Genomic DNA, 21,007 nt, shown 5'->3' with positions numbered 1-21,007 from the left:
TGGTGGGCCTCGGGGGCTTTTCCTAATCCGATTCTGACCCGTAACCACCGATCGCAGTTACGGCGCATAAGGATTACGAATTTCAGAGTTAGAGGTAGATTACGGATAGGATTACGGTGGTTATATCCTTTCCTAAATATCGGCTAACCGATAAATCAACCAACAGCTCGCTCTCCGACCCCAACCAGGGACCACGATGACATCGACCAAGTTCAGATTGATATCTATTCCAACTAATTTTTTGGAGCACGATAGTTATAAAAATGTAATGTGCACACGTGAAAACTTGTAGCCTAGCGGACATTTTGTTCCTATATTTTGTAGGAGGCCGGGCCCCCAGAAAGATAGAGCCAGGCCGCTGGTAGCTCGCTGGGCTGGCAGGTCGCTAGGCTGACAAGGATAGAGCGGGACTGGCAGGTGGATGGGCCGGCCTAGACTAAGGGTGGGTGGCCTGCTATGAGAACTATTCTAACAAATCATTCTTTCTTTTGAAAAAAATTGTCCCTTATGACAAAAATATTATTCATCATGAATCTGACGTTTGCTTGTTGCCCCTTATGACAAAAATATTATTCGTCATGATGTCACATTGAAATACTTTATGACGATATTTAGTTATTATTAGTGACAAACACCTTATTTCCGTCACTAAGCCACCCCATCTCATACTGAACGTCATAGAATGAGCTAATGACGAATGGCTCCAATGTCATGAGAAAATTGTCACAGAAGTTCACATATGTTGTAGTGCCCCCATGGGATATATACACACCACCGAAGAATAAAATCGCTAAGCAGAATTAGGGTATTATCTTGCCAACCGAGAGTCTGAACCTGGGTAACCCTGTGTGTCTACATCTAACCATCATTTTCTATGCCTCGTTAGCCACCTCGTATATTAGTACTGATCTAGATCGTCAACACATTGACCTTTTTATATCGGGCTAAATGCATTTTTCTATATCATTTATATTTTCTTTTTCTTTAGATTCACATATTAATTTATCGATTTGTGTACCCGAGCTTACTTCTTGGATGGAGTTTTTCCTTTAGATTCACATATTAATTTCTAGAGGTGATAGCCTCCCAATGGAATACCAAGAAATCTCAATCAATGGGGTTGTATAGTTATCCAAGTGTTACCAACGTGACATGTGATTTTCACGAGTCCCCGTTGTTTGGGCCCACAGAGGGTATCGTGTAGATGTTCATTCAGATCAAATATAGTATGGAGAATTTTCTGGACCATAAGAATTTTGAATGCATTACAGGTGCAACATAAGTATTTTTTTTTTCTTATGGCTGATGTTATTGATCGTACAATATAGGTGATTTGATTTGATTGAACAAAGCACATCAGATTGGATTGCAAGAAATCCATCTTTTGGACATCTGGGGTTTACACTTTGGACAAGTATGCCCTGATATTTTTCTTAACACTTACAGTTTATTTGATCTGATTGACCAATATATTAGAGTGGACTTCCAGAAATCCATCTTCTGAACATCTCAACACATTCCTTGGGTTTATACTCTGGAGAAGTATGCCCAGCACCCTGCATAGATGTAAACATTTAAAAATTATGTCTCTTATTACTATTAGGAATAACATATGGCATATTTTGGAGATGCAAACAACGTCGAGAAAGTGACCTGTTTCACCTATTTTGGCAGTAATACATTTTTTTCTAAAATTTAATAAAATATAATGCTTATAAATGATTTGATTTTATAAATGATCAAAATGTAAAAACTAATAACGAAAGAAATATATGTTTGAAGCACGCACCTTCACAGTTGCAAATGTTAAGTTGTTGCTCGCATAGCTGCTTGTGAATCTATAAACAAATCACTGTATGAGCCTTAAGTACAAGCAATGCATGGCAGATGTCCCAAATTGGTATTCAGTGAATTGAAATATTCATTTTGGAAACAAAAAGTTGTTAGGGATAAAAAAAGATCCTCAACCTATCAGCCATTTTTGCATCATGCCTTGAATGTGTTGTGTTCAAATTCTAATTATATACTAGCTAATTAACAATTATTCACATATCCAGATTTAAGAATTTTATTGTTGTTAAGGAATCATTTGCATCGTACCACATTGCAACGTACTGTGGGCAAGGTATATTTCTATTGTTGGTACATATTTAATGTAATTTATATTGTTTACACATATTTGTTTCTCACCATACATTAAAACAGTAGAAATATATAGTGGAGTTTCCTTTGTTGAGCTACTGATAGGCACTAAATTTTAGTACTGGAGAAGTGGTTTTCTGATATATATACTTCTTGACGAGGCACTAGGTTTTCTACAATTATTATCTCGTGGTATCTTATTATCTAGAAATTCACACTAAAAATCCTGAAAATCTTATACTTGACAACATAATTGCTCTGGTACTCTTGTCACTGGTAAAACACTGTTAGGAATGTGAGATGGTGATGGATCTAGCGCTTTATAACACTGCCTTCCTAGGTAACGATTTTCATTATTTCCTTAGCCTTTTTATTTTATTGAATTTTACAATAAACCATTCTAACTCTTATATGCACATGTGAACATTTTGCCCATGCCTATAAAACCCTGCCTCCAAAATCTATATTAGTCTGCTCTGCGCATTGATCGGACCCACGTTCATATTATCCCTCTTAAATCCGCATTAGCCTGCTCTGCACATTGAGCGGACCCATGTTCGTATTGTCCCTCTTACATTTTCATCCTCGCTTCGTATAAAAGGGTTAACCTGGAGATACATGGCTGGAGCTCCAAGGCTTATAAACATGCGCTTACTCACCTAAACTTCTAAGGTGGTGACACTAAACCACCGCTAGACATCCACTTCTAGGCCATATACCCACACTACTAACAGGGTTCAAATGGGTTGGGGTGTTACATTCACCCCCTTAAAGTGGTACTAAACCATTACTACACATCCACTCCTAGGCCACATAGGCCAAACCCACACTACTAACATGCTTCAATTGGGCTAGGGTATTATTACAATCACCCCCTTAAGGGCTAAAGCCCCGGCAGGTCACCGTGTACACGGTAGAGGCCTAGAACTCTCTCCGGTGTAGACCATGGCCTAAAGTACACCATCATACAGGGTAGGTTTATGCTTTGATAACAATTGTAACACCCTGCCTCCAAAATCCACATTAGTCCACCCTGAACATTGAGCGGACCCTCTTACATTTTTGTCCTCGCTTCTTATAAAAGGGTTAACGCGGAGATACCATGGTTGAAGCACCATGGCTTATAAGCAGGCCCTCACCCACCTAAAATCCCATGGTGGTACTAAACTATCACTATACATCTATTTCTCGGCCACATGTGCCAAACCCACACGACTAACAGGTGTCAAACAGGCTAGGGTATTACAATGCCACTAAGGTTGATGTGATTGAACAACACTACCATGCCATGAGGATTGCACATGGCACTATTCTTGACATAAATCTAAATGACGTGGTCAAACAACACTGCCATGCCCCACTATTATGATGTGACAAGTGTCGTGTAGCCACCTAGGCAGGCTGACGTGGCTAAAAGTTTCAGATATGAAAATAAGAGTTTTTCTAAAGTAAAAGTTCAAAAGGTTAAAAAAATAAAAGAAGCTCTAGGTAAACATCCTGGTGACCACATCATTATACAGGCGTAGGTGCATCTCGAAAAGAAATGCAGCGAGCTCAAACTGAGTCTGTAACAACCTGTGGTGTGTGTATGTACATGTTGGATGTAATTGATGAAAAACTTCACAGTAAGTTTCAATGGAATTGTTGAATTCTTACCCGGCAACTTGGCCATCAACATACCATGGTCTCCAAGAATCTATTATAGAAAGGTTGAGAAATCTAATCCATGCGTGTGTACCAGTGAAAGGAACTCTAGCATCATGATCACCGCTGCATGGTTAACATGAAAAGAATAATCCCGGTATTAGGGTTAGCCTGTCTGTTATATCAACCATAGTATTGTAACTTATGTGGTCATATGTTTAGAAAATCAACCTCAAAAAACCCAGATGGACATTCATATAATGTAGAATGGTATATGAGGATTTCAAAATCTTATAAATCAAATATAATTTTAACTTCTAATATTGTAATTAACTGCCAAGATATAAGTATAACTGCATCCATTCAACGTAGAAAGGTGCAGCAAAAGTACCAAATATGTGTACATATAACTTGATCAATGTGTTGAAGAATTTACCTAAATATGATTGCTCGGTATCCTTGTCTCATTAGCCTCGAATGATACTCCAATGTTCCTATCGTGCTGATATCTTTTTCGTAGTCTATATCGAATTTGCATCTTGTCCAGTCTGGAACTGTTCCCTGAATTTCAGAAAATGCATATGCATTCAACTCAACCAAGAAAAAAAATCGCAACAATCTAGGAAAAATGCTTCTTCACATATGACCAAAACATTGAAAAAAAATTGGATGGCTCTTTCCAACGAGATCCACCTCCCTTACCCACACCATTCCAATAGATCCTCTCTCTCTCCCAATGGAGTTACAGTAAAATTAATTAGGAGTTACATTATGTTGTGTAGTTAATTAACTATTGTATTCCATTCCTGGCAGATTAGGTTAAGCCTGTTAGTGGGGCGGGCCACACCGCAACGCAAATGTGCTAGCCCACACCACTGACCCACCTAAACATTTACACAAACCCCACTGGATTGAAAGTGGGCTTATGTGGTAGCCCACCTCTCCCCGGTGGCACTAAAGCAGCTCACTAAAACAGCATCGTTATGGATAGACAGAGAGGAGGAGATAGGATCGGCATCGACGTTTTCTCGATGGCAAGAACCCTAGCCACCGTCACCATGGATTCGACGCCACCTCCTCCTGTGCTCCCTACGGTCGCGCAACCCTCCGCCACCACCGCCGGCTCCAACGCATCCTCCATCGATGCCTCCCACCGTTGTGTCCATGTGTCTTCTAAGAGACCTCCGTGACCAGCCATGATTTGTGCATCTACTCTGCCTGCTACCTCACTGTCTACATCAATCCCATCATCTTCTACCTAGGTGAGTTCTTGATTTCTTTTACCCTTAACTAGTGGTGGTGATGGCCTCTATTTTTCTCAGGAAGAGTTGAACGCTTCAGAGTATACATGGCCCTTTATACTGATCTAATGCTACTAAAATCACATTGAGTAAAATAAGGAAAAAAAGTTTAAAACAAAGATGCCAAGAAAACCAGTAGATGTTGTTGCATTCTATATCATCCCTGAGTATGTGTGCGCATTGCTGGCATGGAGAGTCTTTTTTTTTTTTGTGCAGAACAGTGTATACTAATCAGGTAGATTAATTATGATGATGTAATTAATGTATAGAGATGTAGATTTAGATGCTTTGGTCCTAATTAGGCAGATTAAGGGGTACTTTTTAGCCGTTGGGTGTGGAGATTGTATATATGTAATACTGTGAACACTAACATATTCTTAGTTGCATCTTGGAAAAATTACACATTCTTGTTTACTCAGTGGAGGAAAACACACGTTATTCAGTTTATTGTAGAATCTAGACTAGTGATTTTATTTATAAATCTTGATTACCTAATTACCTAGTTAGTTTATTAACCATCTTAATTTTTGTTTACCTGGTTAATTTTTCTTTACTACTGTAGGTAGCTCAAGGAGGGGTACTATCCTCAGGTACCTCAAAGGCCAACAAAAAAGCTAAACAAAAGTCATCAGCAACAAAGCGGCTAAAATCGTCCGGTGTAAGAATTGTGAGATCTCCAGGTATCCAGATCATGATGTCACCTATCCTAAGGTCCGCATCTACCACAAGGGCATTATCCCCATTTGTAACACAAGAGAGGTCCCCTTCATCTTCCTCCGATGAAGCGATAAGGCTTAGACGTGGTAAGTATTTCTTTCCAAAAGAATCTTCAATTTTAAAAATATAGAATTCTGCTACAATTTTTGTTTATACAAACAATTGGTATTTATTCCTGTAATTGACACATTTATTGTACATTGAGTTATTATGTTCTCCTAATATATACTTATTTTAAATAATTAGGTTCTTCATACAGAACAAAAAGACGGAAACTAACATCAATTGTATGGAAGGATTTTGATCCCATATATGAGGGAGAAATGGTTGTGGAAGCTCAGTGTGTTCATTGTGGCAAAGTGCTTACGGCAACATGAGATGTTGGCACTAGTGGCTGTAGTAGACATTTAGCAAGTTGTGATGGTATAGCTAGATTGGACCAAATGTGTTCTCAACTAAAGTCATCTGATACATGTGCTGGTGCCCTTAAAAATTGGAGATTTGATCAGGAAGTTTCTCAGAAAAAGCTTTTGGAGCTAATTGTCACTCATGAGCTACCCTTTAGTTTTGTTGAATACCTCAAGTTCAAAAGTTTCGTGGCTAGTTTAAATCCATGTTTTAAGTTTGTCACTAGAAATACCATAAAGAGCTTTTGAGTGGGTTAAATTCTAGGCTTTCCCTCACTGCTGACATGTGGACATCAAGGCAATGGTTGGGTTATTTATGTATCACATGCCATTTCATAGATGACAAATGGAAAATTATTAAAAGGATAATTAAGTTTGCTCTTGTTGAGGCACCCCATGATTGCAAAACAATGTTAAATGCAATGCTGAAGGCCCTTCAAGATTGGAATATTGAGCCATTGTTGTTTGCAATTGCATTAGACAACGCATCTGTAAATGATTGTTTTGTGAGTTCTTTGCAAGAAAATCTTGTTGAGAGGAGATTGTTGCCTTGCAATGGAGATCTCTTTCATTCTCGTTGTGCTGCACATATATTCAACCTTATTGTTCAAGATGGGCTGAATACGATAAGTGGTGTAACTCATAAAATCAGGGAGAGTGTAAGGCAATTGCACTAAACAAGCTCGTAAGCAACGGTTCAAGGAAATGATCAAGTAAGTAGGAATACCTCGAATGAAATGGCCCTTCCTTGATGTACCTCACGCCAGCTTTACCTTTTACGAGGGCTTTCAAGGCTCTAGCTCAGGAGGACCCTCAATATGTACATCTACCATCAGATAATGAGTGGGGTATGGCTAGGAAACTTTGCAGCATGTTACAAGTATTCCATAAGGCTACAGTGCTAGTTTCAGGGTCCAAATATCCAACTGCCAACCTTTACTTTCATCAAATATGGGAGGTGAAGAAAATGTTGGAGATAGAATGCTTGAATTCACACCATGTCATTGCATCCATGGTTTGTCAAATGACACAAAAACTAGAGAAGTATTGGAATTTATCATTCTTGAAAATATGCATCCCTGTGATTCTTGACCCTAGATTTAAGTTGAGCTTTCTTGAGTATCGCTTGAAGCAAGGGTTAGAGAGAATGGAAGCTGATGAATATCTCAAGAAAATAGAAACTACAATTCGAGAACTTTTTACTGAATATTCTTCAAAGATGGGCAACTTGGAAGGAAGTGATGTTGTGGACTTGATTGTTGATGGATCTAATCCCTGGTCTGATTGGGGGAAACATGTTAATGCACACAAAAGGAGCAGAGAAAAAGAGCTTGACAAATATCTGGAAGAAGAAGTGGTCTCTATTGGTGATGATGACTTTGATATCTTGCAATATTGGAAAATATTTTCCACCAAGTATCCTGTACTAGCTCAGATGGCACGTGATGTATTGGCTATTCCAGCATCAACCGTGCCAACGGAATCTGCGTTTTCAACTGGAGGAAGAGTTATAAGTGACTATAGGAGTAGTCTTCACGGTGAGACTGTACAAGCTTTGATCTGTCTTCAAGATTGGATTAAAGCAGAAGGTACTTCATTTTTTCTTGTGTCATAATAATTTTATAACTTCTACTTTTGTGAATAATTGTTGTTAATTGCATTCTGAAATCTCTCAAAATTTTAGACACTGTTTTAGGTTTTGAAACTGGTGATACCGAGGATGATGAGAACGATATATATAATTGACAGGTGATCTTTTTACTGATCATTACTTTTTTATTTAAAGTCTTCTTATTATTATGTATGCTCCATTTTAAGAAAACCTTGGAGAAACAATTTTTATTCCTAATGAAAATTAGTTAGAACCCCTGTAAGTGAATTTCTTGTTTATCTAGTGATATTTTGAAGGACATAGTCAGATAACAGAAAAACAGTAAGATTCAAAATATATGGTTGCAATGTTAATTAAGCTTTTAGTTATGCCATTTTCATTCTATTACTTACGCAAGATCACATTGTGCGATTTGGCTCTTGTTTTGTCAACATGCAGATTCTCAGGAGTGCAAGCTTAACGCCTGTTTGTCATAAGCTATTCAAGCTGAGATGAGCAATTGCAATGAAAGTAGTTGGACATGTCATACAAAGCATCATGAATAATTCTTCTGTTCCAAAGTATTCAAGAGCACATATATTAGTTTTTAATTTGTCTACGTTAGTATGACATGTTACTGTACTCACGTTAATGCTAATTCAATGAGAATTTTGAGCTTTATGGTTTGTGAGTTGCTTGTATGGATGCAAGCCTGCAAGTCTAGTTGGTATATGATGTGGGTCATGTGGCAGACCAATAGATTTTCTGGGTTCAGTTAGCACCGCTAGAATGTTGCAGATAATGCAGGCGCGGGGCGGGCACGCCACAGCCGCGCCACTTAGAGGCTTAGATTAGGTAATATCGGACCTGAACCATTCCTTCTGGCACCTGCTCCATTTTGAGAATTTTTACCACAAAGTCTTCTTATCGAGAGAGACAAACAGAGAGAGAGAGTCATATAAATATTTTACTCATGTGTCTCTGGAAGCAAACCTGGGATGTGCCAAATTGCTTGCTGCCAAATGGTGACCAACTGGGCAGTGTTGAGAACACAGTAATTTGCCATCTAATGTTTCCTCAAAATTTTCGCTGACTACTACCATGATATAAGAGTTTCTCTGAAATTGGTCCAATGTAAAATAATTCATACAACAACTAGTCTTCTGCAACGAGAACCTGGAATTTGTAGTCGTTTTTGAGAAAGTTTGAATATTATGCGAAGACAACCCAGTTTTGTTGCATCCATAAAAATACATGCACTCTGCTATAGGTGTCAATACACAGACAAACATAACTATAATCCAAAATAATATGTGCTACTATGGCCATGTTTGTTTGAAGGCCGGTACGTTAACTTACCCCGACGTGGAAAACGTAGTAATAGATTAGTATATGATTAATTAATTATTAATTATTAAAAAAATATAAAATAGATTAATATGATTTTTTAAAACAAATTTTCTATAGAAATTTTTTTAAAAAATACACCGTTTAGCAATTTGGTAAGCATGCGTGTGAAAAACAAAAACAGATAAGTTAACTTAGTTGGGATGGCCGAACGTGGCCAATATAGTATAGTACCTTGTGCACACCCAGGCTCTCCCTAACGGTCGGATGGTTTGCCCATATGTTATATACCATGTACGAAGCAATCTGCAACAAATTAGCCAAAGTAAAATTTCCTAGCTGAAATTTTATCCGAATATTCTCCAAATGGAAAACTAGGGCATAAGTAGCCAAGTAGGAATATTAAACAGGGCGTAGATGGGATGGTGTATATGTTCTGTATGCACTCAACTCTACACTGAAACCCATTAAGATCATCATCAGTAGCTGTCTTCTGCAGTACAGTCCTCAGCCTCGCTGCTCTCGTTTGAATCCTTGGGCTCCCGATTTCTCCACATGACGGCTCTAGAATGTGTGCCTCATTGATGTCCTTTACACACTGAGATTGGTGATGTTAATTGAGTTGTTAATAATGTAAGCCAGTTACATTTCATTGGAAAAGTAGTTGGATACACAAATCTAAGAGTAAAGTACGTAGTCGGTCCTTAAATTTATGGCGTGGTAGCACTTAGGTCCATAAACTTAGAAAATACATGTTTAGGTCTATGAACTTGTTTTATTATACCATCCAGTTCATAAACTTGTTTTAATGTATCATCCAGATCCATAAACGCGTTTTAATGTACCATCCAGGTCCATGATTTTAGACATTAAAACGAGTTCATGACCTAAACATGTATTTTCTAAGTTTATGGAACTAAGTGGTACCGCGCCATAAGTTTAAGAACCGGCCATGTACTTTACTCTATATACAATATCATAACAATTGGTCATTTCTTAATGTTACTTACATCGTTTATTGCATCTACTAATTGTGAACACCGAGCATTGCTTGGGGTGATGTATTTTCCTCTGCAGGTCTCCTTAGCGTTCTGATTGGAAATTTATTTGACAGGTAAATTTTTTGGAAGCAAATGAACAATAATAAATTTCTTTTGTGCACGAGATTTGGAAATATTTGTCAAACATATATATGGCCAATATGTTACGCATAACACGATGTGTTTTTTTTTTTGGCGTTTTTGGATTGCCTGGAAATGTAAGCTGAAAAAACTACATCGAAACATTTAATGTTTTGGTAGATGATGATTACCTCGAAAATTTCATCAGATATTAATCCCATACCATGGTAAAAACGAATTTTACCATCTCCATCAAATTGGAGATCGGTGAATGGGTTGCCAGCAATGTATCCCTGTATTAGGTAAAAACAAAAGTAAACTGGTTAAAGGCAAAGTTAGGGGCCAGAATATTACCTCGTAACAAATAAATTACAATTTTGGACAATACTGCACTCCCCTCCCAAACACACACACATGACATTCATATAAACAAATTAAAGACTATGGGACAAAATATTATAAAACGGAAGATGAAGAATACACCCACAGCCTGTGTCGATTATCACAAAAATTGAGATGCCAAATATCATACCTTGAGATTGAAAAGTGTTTTTTCTCTTGAATCATTGCCTGGAAGTATACGTTTTTGCAATTGTTAGTGGTTGTGACACCAAACATAATCAATTCTAACTGATGAACGCGTAAAGTATATATCGCATAAACATCGATATAATTTATGTATGTGTCTTAGTCCTAGATTCCAGGTGTTATTGAGGAGTACTAGTAACATACCATAAGAGTAACATACCAAAAGAAAAGCTTTTGGTTAATTACAAAAAATATAAAAGGTTGGATCATAATCTTAGGTATTCCCCTATTCTATAAGAAACTGGAGTTCATAGAAGACATGGGTAATGTTTTTTGATAGCTTGCTCACTGACACCATAGACAGTTCTGGCTAGTGTTCACGGTGATATCTCATGACACCACACCAAGTGGGGTCCTAAGTAAGATAATAAACGGAAACAATTTTGAATTATTGGGAAATAGGACTGATTCTTTTTATTGTGTATATCTTCTACTATTAAACAACCCCTCCCATAATCACCATCAAAAACATTAGGCAAAATTTGCTACAGGGCATTGAAAAAACGCGTAATTAGCCGGTGGACACAGTAAGATCACGAATTTGTTACAGGGCACTACAAAAATTTGGTGGAAGTACACAATAGAAGATTCAAAAGTAATGATGACAGTGAGAAATGATCTTTGTTAATGAGGTCTGGCTCGAGGGCCCTGATTATGGGAACTTCTCCACAATCCAGCATATTATAGTCCAAGGTAACATTGACCATCGACTTATAACGCCACTGTGTAGTCTTACTCTCACCAATGCTAAAGCAGTTATAGTCACCATGTGCCTACAATAGGTAAGTATGTTTCTCCATTTAAGAGAGAGTGTGAGTTTGACTCTACTACTCTTCGAACACCAATTACAATTCTAAGTTTTATGCTATGGCCAACTAGATACACATGTTCGGCACAAACTCTAACTCCACCTTGACAAATATGTCACGCTAACCTGGACTTACTCCCTATGCAGACCTCGATGTAGCGAGACCTGAGGTGTTTCCTTCTGTAGGTACAATCAGCTACTTGACGAGCGTATGCCAGTCTCATCACCTTTTGATAAATGTGCATTGCAACACCAACATGTTCATCACCTTTGACTCTGCTTTCAACTACCCTTGTAGCTTTGACAAACATCAGCCTATCCTCTCATCTATCGTGATAGTCCTCTTATCCTTCATGATCCTTGTGGTCTTCCTATCAAGAAAACCCTTATACAACCACCTTGCATCTAGGCTTCAAGTTTCCAAGCAAAATAGAATGCATAGCCCTTGCACACATGTCTCACATGCCAAAGTAGCATGTTTTTAACATCATAAATTTCTATGTTGCCAACACTCACTCCAATAACACGGTAGTTTGTGTCATCACCCAATTGAATAACACCAAACACACATGATTTTTATTGAGAGAGCCACTCGTGTGTCACTAGAACACTATCCATACTTCACTAGACCACTTGTTACAGTGCTGCTATCTGGGTCATTCCTTCCTACTACTAAATTTCCACTAGTAACATACATCCTTCTCTTTGTTTATTGACGAGTCCATGTCCTTGACATGCTTTGCTTTGACTAACGAAAAATTGAGCATGTATAAGAAACGTTTGTTTCATTTTAACTCTCTGATATTCTCAAATCCCACGCAAGAAACACTAGGGTTATGTCCTCCGTCTTAATGATGTCTTTGACATACATTAGAGTACTTGCCATATTCTTATAAGATGGAAGTGTGGACAAAATAATTATATATTTGTCTTTATCCTATAATCTCAACTCAAAATTACTTACATCTGTGACCATCTGATTGAAGAAGTCGATGTGCTTCTAAAGATTTCATTGCTCTGCTATCCGCAAACCATACCATTGTTTGTTTGAGGTAAAACTAACATGTCAGTGACTTGTACATGTATTGGGTTGTCAACTTTTCCTTAATTTTCTTTAGTAAATGTTCCTCCATGACATGCATGTACATGCCTGAATCCAGGAAACAAATATGAATTGTTGTAGATACCTAGGCCTTCATATTCTACTTCTCGTCATGCGCAATAGTTGACCTCACATACTTCAGAGCCTCAACTATCCCCTATTGTGAAAACAAATCATTCACCATCGATTGCTAGAGAACAAAATTCCGGGTGCCAACGAAATTCATCACCTCACATTTGGAAGCTGCCCCTGCCGCCATAGTTGATATCAATTCAACTAACTATTGCCTTGGTCACAATTGATCCACCATTTATATAGGAAAAAACAATCATTTTCTTTAGCCAACTAAGCCACCCCATCTTATTCCTCCATCCATGCATCTCAACATTAATACATCACATCCAAGTGCTATCCCTCTCTTCTTCCACCGACACCAGAATTCACATCATCTCACTGCTCCTCTTCAACCCATTAGGACGGTGCTGCCATTGGTCACCTCAGCTACCGCCTCTTAACATCATAGGTATTGATGCCTACCTAAAATGGGTTGCCTTGTGCCTGGAAGATGTTACCTCCCCTCAAGAACTAGTCAACGCTGCCCCTGATTAGCTTCCCGCTAGACTGGGTTACCAATGCTCATTGGGGTCTCCACTCCCTCTACATTGGAGCCACCATTGCCCCTTAGGGATGTCATCCCCTAAGCTGCATCTGGCAGTTGTTGCTTCCTCTTTGGGATTAGTCGATGCTATGCACCAAGTGCTATGCTCTCCTACCTGCCAAGCTCCCCTGTGGTCTACACCAGCTGCTTGCCGATGCTATGCACCAAAGTGCTAATCTTGACACCTTCAAACCACCATAGCCCATGAAATCAGTGGTCAGAACTAGTTCTTGCTCTTCTAGTTTCTTTAACAGTTGTTGTTGTAATACGTGGATATCTATTTACGTACTTATCTAGGGATATTAAGTTGTGTCAGCTTGAAACTCTGGGTCAATTTCTTCTTTGTTCCATTTTTTTGTGTTTAATGGTGTGATAATGACCAAACATGAGTCTTCCACCATATCCATAGCCACCTTGATCTCCTGGGAGAATGGCTCAGCTGGAGCCTCTCATGATAGACCCCATCTCTAGTCACGAGGAGGTCGGCTTTGATTCAAATAGTGCACCGCTATATTCTTGACGTTTACGAGTGTCAATTTTTGCATCGACAATAATATATAGGGTGGCACAAGGAATAGTGGTTACCTAGGTTTAGACTCTCAACATGAGGTAATACCCTACTCCTAGTTGTATGCAGATTAATTGTCTAGAACCCTAGAGTGGACTTAATAATGTTTTGTTTGAGTGTCCTCCCTCAATGCGAGTTACAAGGATAGAAACTTAATCTAATAAGACTAAGCCTATTTGACTTATACGTAGCTAGCTATGGAAATCCGGATATTGGAAATTTAATCCTTACCACATCCCTAACCGGTTTCAGCCCAATAATTGTCTTTACATCTTTCTTTATAATTTGGGATCACCTTTCCTACAAAAATATGTTCCATACATAGGATACCCCATATCTAGGTATCCCACAACGAGTTTCTCATACAATTCCACAACTTTGTAAATCATCGCCTAACACCTTTGGTTAGCCCTACGAACAAATAGTCATCGATTTGTTCTAGCCAATTCGTGCCACGTTACCATAGAATGATACAGTTATACCACCCTTGACTTGATTAGTAGTCATGCATGTTGCTTGTATGTCTTGACCAAGCAATCATGTCACACTACACCTGTGAACACATCTTAAACCAACCTTGTGATCCACAATTCATTGTGTCATCTTCTTAGCAACCAAATGACCCAAGTGCTATGACTAACCATCTCCCTTCCAAACACAGCTCGCTGGAAGGCCTAGGCAACTCGTACAAAGTGTTCGACTCGACAAATCGAGAATACCAATTGCCTCTAGGTTCAACCAACCCTTTACGTTAGGTCTGACCACATCCTTATTTAGACATAATCAAATGGTTCGGGATGCCCGCATGGAGTGTGCAAATCTACCGATCAAGTCATTGCTCATTGTTGTGCTCTACCTCAGAATCATGTCTATTGATGGACATCAACCATGAGAGGCATGGTGTGGGGCACCCAAATCTCACCATTATCGATGGATCTGCTCCATGGCAAGCTCTGATACCGCTTATTATAAAAGTGACCATAAAATTAGCATAAAAAACGATACGTGGAACCACACAATAAAATCCAAAACTAATGTTGACACTAAGGCATGATTTTTTTTAATGAGGTGCAGTTGTAGCCTGATCTTGCATCACTGATTATGGACGCTCCACCCCCAATCACGTATATTACGGTTATCCAGGTATCGTTAACCATCTATCAACAATGTGCTGACCTATTGCCACATCCTGAGTTTTGCCCTAAGCCAATAAATTGTAACTCGAAGTTAAATCACAAGAAATCGTGTTGGCTTAACCAGGAGAAAATAACTCAAAAGAAATTATTTAATTAATTCACCTAAAGGCTGTGAATACGTGTTTTCGTATTTCGTCGGGTCAAATTCGATTAACGGGATGTACAGATGAATTTCAGAGAAAAAAAGATTAAATTTTTACCGAATAAAAATCAAACAAAGTTTTTATCACCAATTCGGTCGTCCATTTTTCCTTTTCCTAGCCCTAGGACCTTGTTCCTTTTCCTAGCCGTAGGACACCTCGCCACCCCCCTGTTATGCGCACTGCGCCCCCCCCCCCCCGTCTCAGCCCTGTGCACCCGCTCTCCTCCTCCTTAGGGCCACTCCATCCCTCTCCACCTCCCATAGCCGAGTCCCACCCCAGCTCAACTCTATCTCTGCCTCTCCACCTAAAAGCTATTCCTAATGTCCTTAGGACTCTATATCTACCTCCAAAATTACTCCTAGTTCCGACGTAGGACTCTTGTTTTATCCCTTTGAGAGACTCTATTTCTTATTCCTTTAAAACTCTATCAATTCCCTTTTTATAGCGGGTGGACTCCTACTAGACTTTATCTCTAATTCTCGTATAAATAGACCCCGAGCCCCTAGCTTTTTCCCTTATTTTCATGCTCCCTTCGCCCAGCCCCAGCGTCCATAGCAGCCACACAGTTTCTCTGCAGGTTAAGCAACAAAACAACATAATTTCTAAAAAATCATACCTTTTTAATCCAAAGTCTGTTTAAGTCCATTCAAATTATAGTGGTCAATAATTTTGTCAAGAATCCATTGAAAATAGTTTTTTACTGTTTTAGTGCCCCATTAAAAATATTTTCAAGATTTTGGCGAAACCCAATGTCCGGTCTACTATGAAGTAGTTGCCCAAGCCATTCCAGAGTTGCTAGGCAAGTCTCTTTCTTAGTAATTTGAAAGCAAGTCAAGTTGCTAAATCCTTGAACATATTGATCCAAGTTTTTTAAATTGTTTTTGCACTTCTATATTCAAATATACATTGTTTTGCAATTAAGGGATTGGGTTCGTTGTGCTACACTTTAGAGCCAATTGTTATAGTGGGTTTTTATTTTATTTAATTAAGCTGATTTTCTTAGCCCTGCTTAATGTCATATCCACTCTCATTTAATTAAGAGGACTTTGTTTCGCAATGGTAATAGTTGTGGTTAGGTGTTTTTCCATAAAACAACTAAAACATGGCTAATGGTGGACTTGAGTGCAATGGTTTTGTAAGTTGTGCTCATGGTAATTAAGGATCAGTTCTCAGGAATCCCCGGAAGCAGTACACGTCGAACCACAGGCCAGAGTGGGCAACGGTGGAACCCATAGCATAGCTTTTCTCTATCCAATGTATCTAGGCAACGGTGAGCATGATGAAGTATGGATGGGTCCTGCGACGGTCTTTGTTTCTTTTGGATTTACCAAGGCATAAGCGGGGACTGCCTACCTTGGTGTAAAGATGGGAATGAAAACTAAAGTGTGATGCGATTGGATAGCTAGGGAGGGTTATATGAAAGGTTTTATCATGGTTTCGTTTCCGGGGTATCGTGGTGATACATCGACGCATGGTGACATGTTGTGGGACCATGTCATGTGGGTAAAGTTGTACACTTTTGATTAGAGTAAAACTATTTGAACAACCGTGCCTGCGGTTACAGGGCAAACTTCCAAACTCAGCGGGATTAGTTATGTTGTTTGCATAATTAAATGAATATGGTAAAAATATTCGTTGGGATATCTAAGACAGTTTCATTTGGTATAGCATGGTATGGGTGGGAGCTAGTATCTTATGGTGTAACGTGGTATTAGTGGAATATCTGATATTATGTGGACAAGCATGATAGTGGTTGAAGAACTAGTATTGTGTGGTTTAGCACAATATTAGTGTTCGGTCTGGTTCGATGAGGTTTAGGACTGACAAGTGATTGGTTAACACTGTTATTTAAGTACTGTTTATTATCTTTTCCTTTTATCTAATCGTTGTTTTCGCAAAAGTGAGCCTTAGTTGTATTTTCCTTTCTACACAAGTTTATGCATTCTTTCTTGCATTTGTTGGTGGCTTGTTGAGTACGGTAGTTGTACTCTGCATTGCTTTTGCACCCGTTTTCCCCAGAAGTCAAAGCTACATTAGTCGAGGAGTCGTTTAAAGATTAGGCGAGCTGCTACACTCGGTGTTGCCTGTGGAGCTGTGCCATTGTCGTCACTCCTCAGAATTGTCATAGTGTGTACTCGGACTGGTCCTGAACCGAGAATTAATGCATACTATTGTTCGAAAATTAGTGTAAATTTCTAGACGTGACACCTATCCTACCCTCAGCTATGCTAAACATGTCTACCTCTATATATAAAAGATAGCGTAGCATAGAGTTCAACTCTACTACAGTACTATCCTAGCTCTTACTACAACTCCAAGTTCTACATTGACTACCTACACATGTTCGACACAAATAATTAGTACATATTTATTTTATTCGTAAAAACAATTAATTCAAATAGTTGTCATGACTGTACATGATATATGCTAGCTGCCATTACCCAGTTATCTCACTTTTTGTTAACATCTTCCAGCAACATACTAGGGATTGACCAAACTATATATAATATTCTATAATCTCCTAACTGTTGGACCTTAATGTTATGTGTGCTAAGTCTAAATATAAATAATTTTCCACACCGTAATAGAAATCAGCCATGATACTATAATGCAAAGGAGCTTACTGTCGGCAATTGCGAGTGCAAGAGTGGGTATTATGGTACCACTGTAGGATTCACCACCAATATAGAGAGGATTTGTTGAGAACCTTGGATGATCCTGAAGCCACTGTAGAAATCAAGTAGTTTAGAACAATGATCACTGGAATTTGACTAAAAATTGTTAAATACATGTAGGAAGTCAAACCAAAGCCTACTATTTTAGAATTTCCAAGCTTATGGTCTTAGATTATATAATGGGGATTATTTGATCTGAAAATGTTACTATTTTGTAGTCTAGTGCCGAGCTTTCTGCGTGTTCTTATGAGATGTCTGTTTAATGATGATATTTCTCTTAGCTAGTCTCTTTTTCCCCCTCAAACATGAAAAATTGGTTGACCCATATATATTAGGGTCAGCTTAATTCAATAAAATAAACTAAGTTTTACCACAAAACAAAATCTAGTTTATTTAATTGAACTATATATAGTCGATCCTAAAATACCCGTGGCCATCCCTGATTTTCCCAGAGAAAGAAACCACCTTTTTTTTTATTTTCACTATATTATTTAAGATTCATCTGTTTATTAATTCTCCATCATAGCCGCACTTTCTCATGCCTTAAATTTGCATTCGAAGGCCGCGGATGCTCATGAAATTTCCCGTTCGTAAAGAGATGGAACCCATATTCCATATAAGATATGTTGAGAAAACTAAATGCTGGAAATTTTGGCTTTGGTTGGGACAGAGTTAGGCCGCGTTTGCCGCCTTTGGTTAGTTAACTTATCCCTTTGTTTTTCGTACACACGTTTCTCGAACTGCTAAACTGGGTATTTTTTTAAAAAAATTATATAGGAAAGTTATTTTAAAAAATCATATTAATCTATTTTATATGTTTTAATAATTACTAATTAATTAATCATATATATTACTACGTTTTCCATGCCAGGGCATAAATTAACTTATTCATACCAGCCGAACGCGGCCTCAGTTACCTTTCGCATGAAATAAGAAGCTGTTTCACAGCCTTGCTATCACTAGACTTGAACCCTTCCTCTCTGTCGGCATATGAGAACCCTGTCCCAACGGGAGAATCCACAAAGATTATATTGCTAAACTGCAGAAATTAGACAGCTCATCCATTAAAAAATTAAAAACCGTGTTCGTAATTAACACAACAACAAAAATATCAGAATGGGAGTTATTTGCCAAGGCATTTGGAGTGGACCTTTGTCCATGTTTCAGGTCGATAGATCAGTCTGGGCACTCCTCCTCTGTACTGCCATTTTGTGGCGAATTGGAATGGGCCTGTGAAAACATATCCAGGCGTCAACAATGAGCACAAAGAGCATTGCAAGAGAGCCAACGATAAGATTATGATATTACTTTTTGTTTCTAACAAGCTATATTTTTTTGTTAAATATTAATTTATAAAATATAATAAATTTATGATATTATGACGTACTTTTTAAGTAGAATCTCATTTTTCTTGTATTTAAACTAAACATTTAAGAAATTATCAGTATCGAAAATTTTGGAAGTTTGTTCAAATCCCGTCCTAAACTATAAATACTTTTGTCTTGTTGTTGGCTGCCAAGAGTAGCCTATTATTATAATTAGCTTTCTAACTTGTCAGAAAAAATAGCCTGCGTATCTTCTTACCAATCTCTTGGACTATGCCGTTTAGGCCAGAGCAGCCAGGCCCACCGAGCAGCCACACCATAAGCGGGTCATTGTCCGGGTCATTCTCTGACTGAACGAAGTAGTAGAAGAGGCGTATGCCCATGCTCTCATCAACCTCCACGTAACTGCATCATTCGTATGTGTGCACACATGATGTAGCTGTGGTTGGCCTTGAAAAGTTATGGTTTTCTCCATTAATTTCATGAGACTAAATGTTGGACACGCCTAATTTTAACCGACATGCCTAGTTTAACCGAGGACAAAAAAGTTGATAATTTATTACTTCTGAGTTCTCCTGCAAATAGTACAGCCTTGTTTCCTCTTTTTCCGATTTTTCTTATCTATTTTTTTCAGCATGCCGGCTAGGGATGACAATTTTATCCACGGATATGGATATAATATTTTGCCCGCCAAGTAATTCGGGTACAGCTTGGATATTCAGTGACGGGTATCGAGTCGGGCATATTTGTGCTCCGTCCGTACTGACATGGCTCATTATCATCCCTACTGCCGGCAGCCGGCCTACTCTTCTTTTTTTTTTTTCCCCCACTACAGATCAGTCCTCTCCTTGCGCTTCTTGTCATTTTAGCTTTCTTTCCTAACTGAACCGAGTCAGTCCATTAACTATCGTGGAGACCTAGATATGAGTGAGCCCGTAAGATGCACTATGGAGGATGACTGTAGCGGCTACCTCCATCTATCGGTCGATACTACTCATCGATTTCGTGGAAATCTCAGGTGATCGATCATCATGTCTAGACCAAGGCCAAATTCATAAATACGTACCCTGTCTCGAGGGAGAAAGGCAGTGGGCCGTCGAACCCAGGCAGGCTCGTCACTGCGCGGCCGGCCACCGTCGCCGCCGGAGAGATCGCCGCCAGCCAGGAGAGAAGAAGAAAGCAGGCGAGAGGCAGCCACGACCACCACCTGCAATGGCCGCCGCCGCAGCTGGTGCTTGTGACCGTCGTCGTCACCATCATCGTCTGTTTGTTTCCGCCTGGTTGAGGTGTTGCAACAGATTACTGAATTAGCACTAACGTAGCTTGCACATATATAGATTAGAAATTAATGGACACAGAGCTGTTTACGCTATCTTCCAGCATGACCATGGGCCCGGGCCCACGTGTCTGGTTTGTTCAGTTGTCACTGTCCCAAAGGTATATTTATTGCATTTGCAAACCAAAATTAATTTCTAACTAAAACTCTTGTATATAAATTCTTGGCGATCTTAAAGTTAAAGCTGAAAAATAAACTTCAGTGAAAAAACCCTAAAATCAATTACGAAATTATGGTTGAAAATTCAAATTTTGCTTCATAAGCAATCTAATACTGCGAGTAGAAATTACATGCAAATAATAAGTTAGAGTTTCGAACGAGAAAATAGAGGTCTAACT

At 38.8% G+C, this 21,007-nt stretch overlaps 1 pseudogene; it reads right to left on the bottom strand.

Moving 5' to 3' along the window:
* Positions 1-1,281: 1,281 nt before the first annotated feature.
* LOC102708009 lies at positions 1,282-20,614 on the bottom strand (annotated as a pseudogene).
* Positions 20,615-21,007: the final 393 nt, after the last annotated feature.

This window comes from Oryza brachyantha, chromosome 11, assembly GCF_000231095.2.
Source record: "Oryza brachyantha chromosome 11, ObraRS2, whole genome shotgun sequence".
Taxonomy (NCBI): Eukaryota; Viridiplantae; Streptophyta; class Magnoliopsida; order Poales; family Poaceae; genus Oryza; species Oryza brachyantha.
Note: the sequence above shows the minus strand (reverse complement) of the source record. Positions and strands in the feature narration are given on the sequence as shown.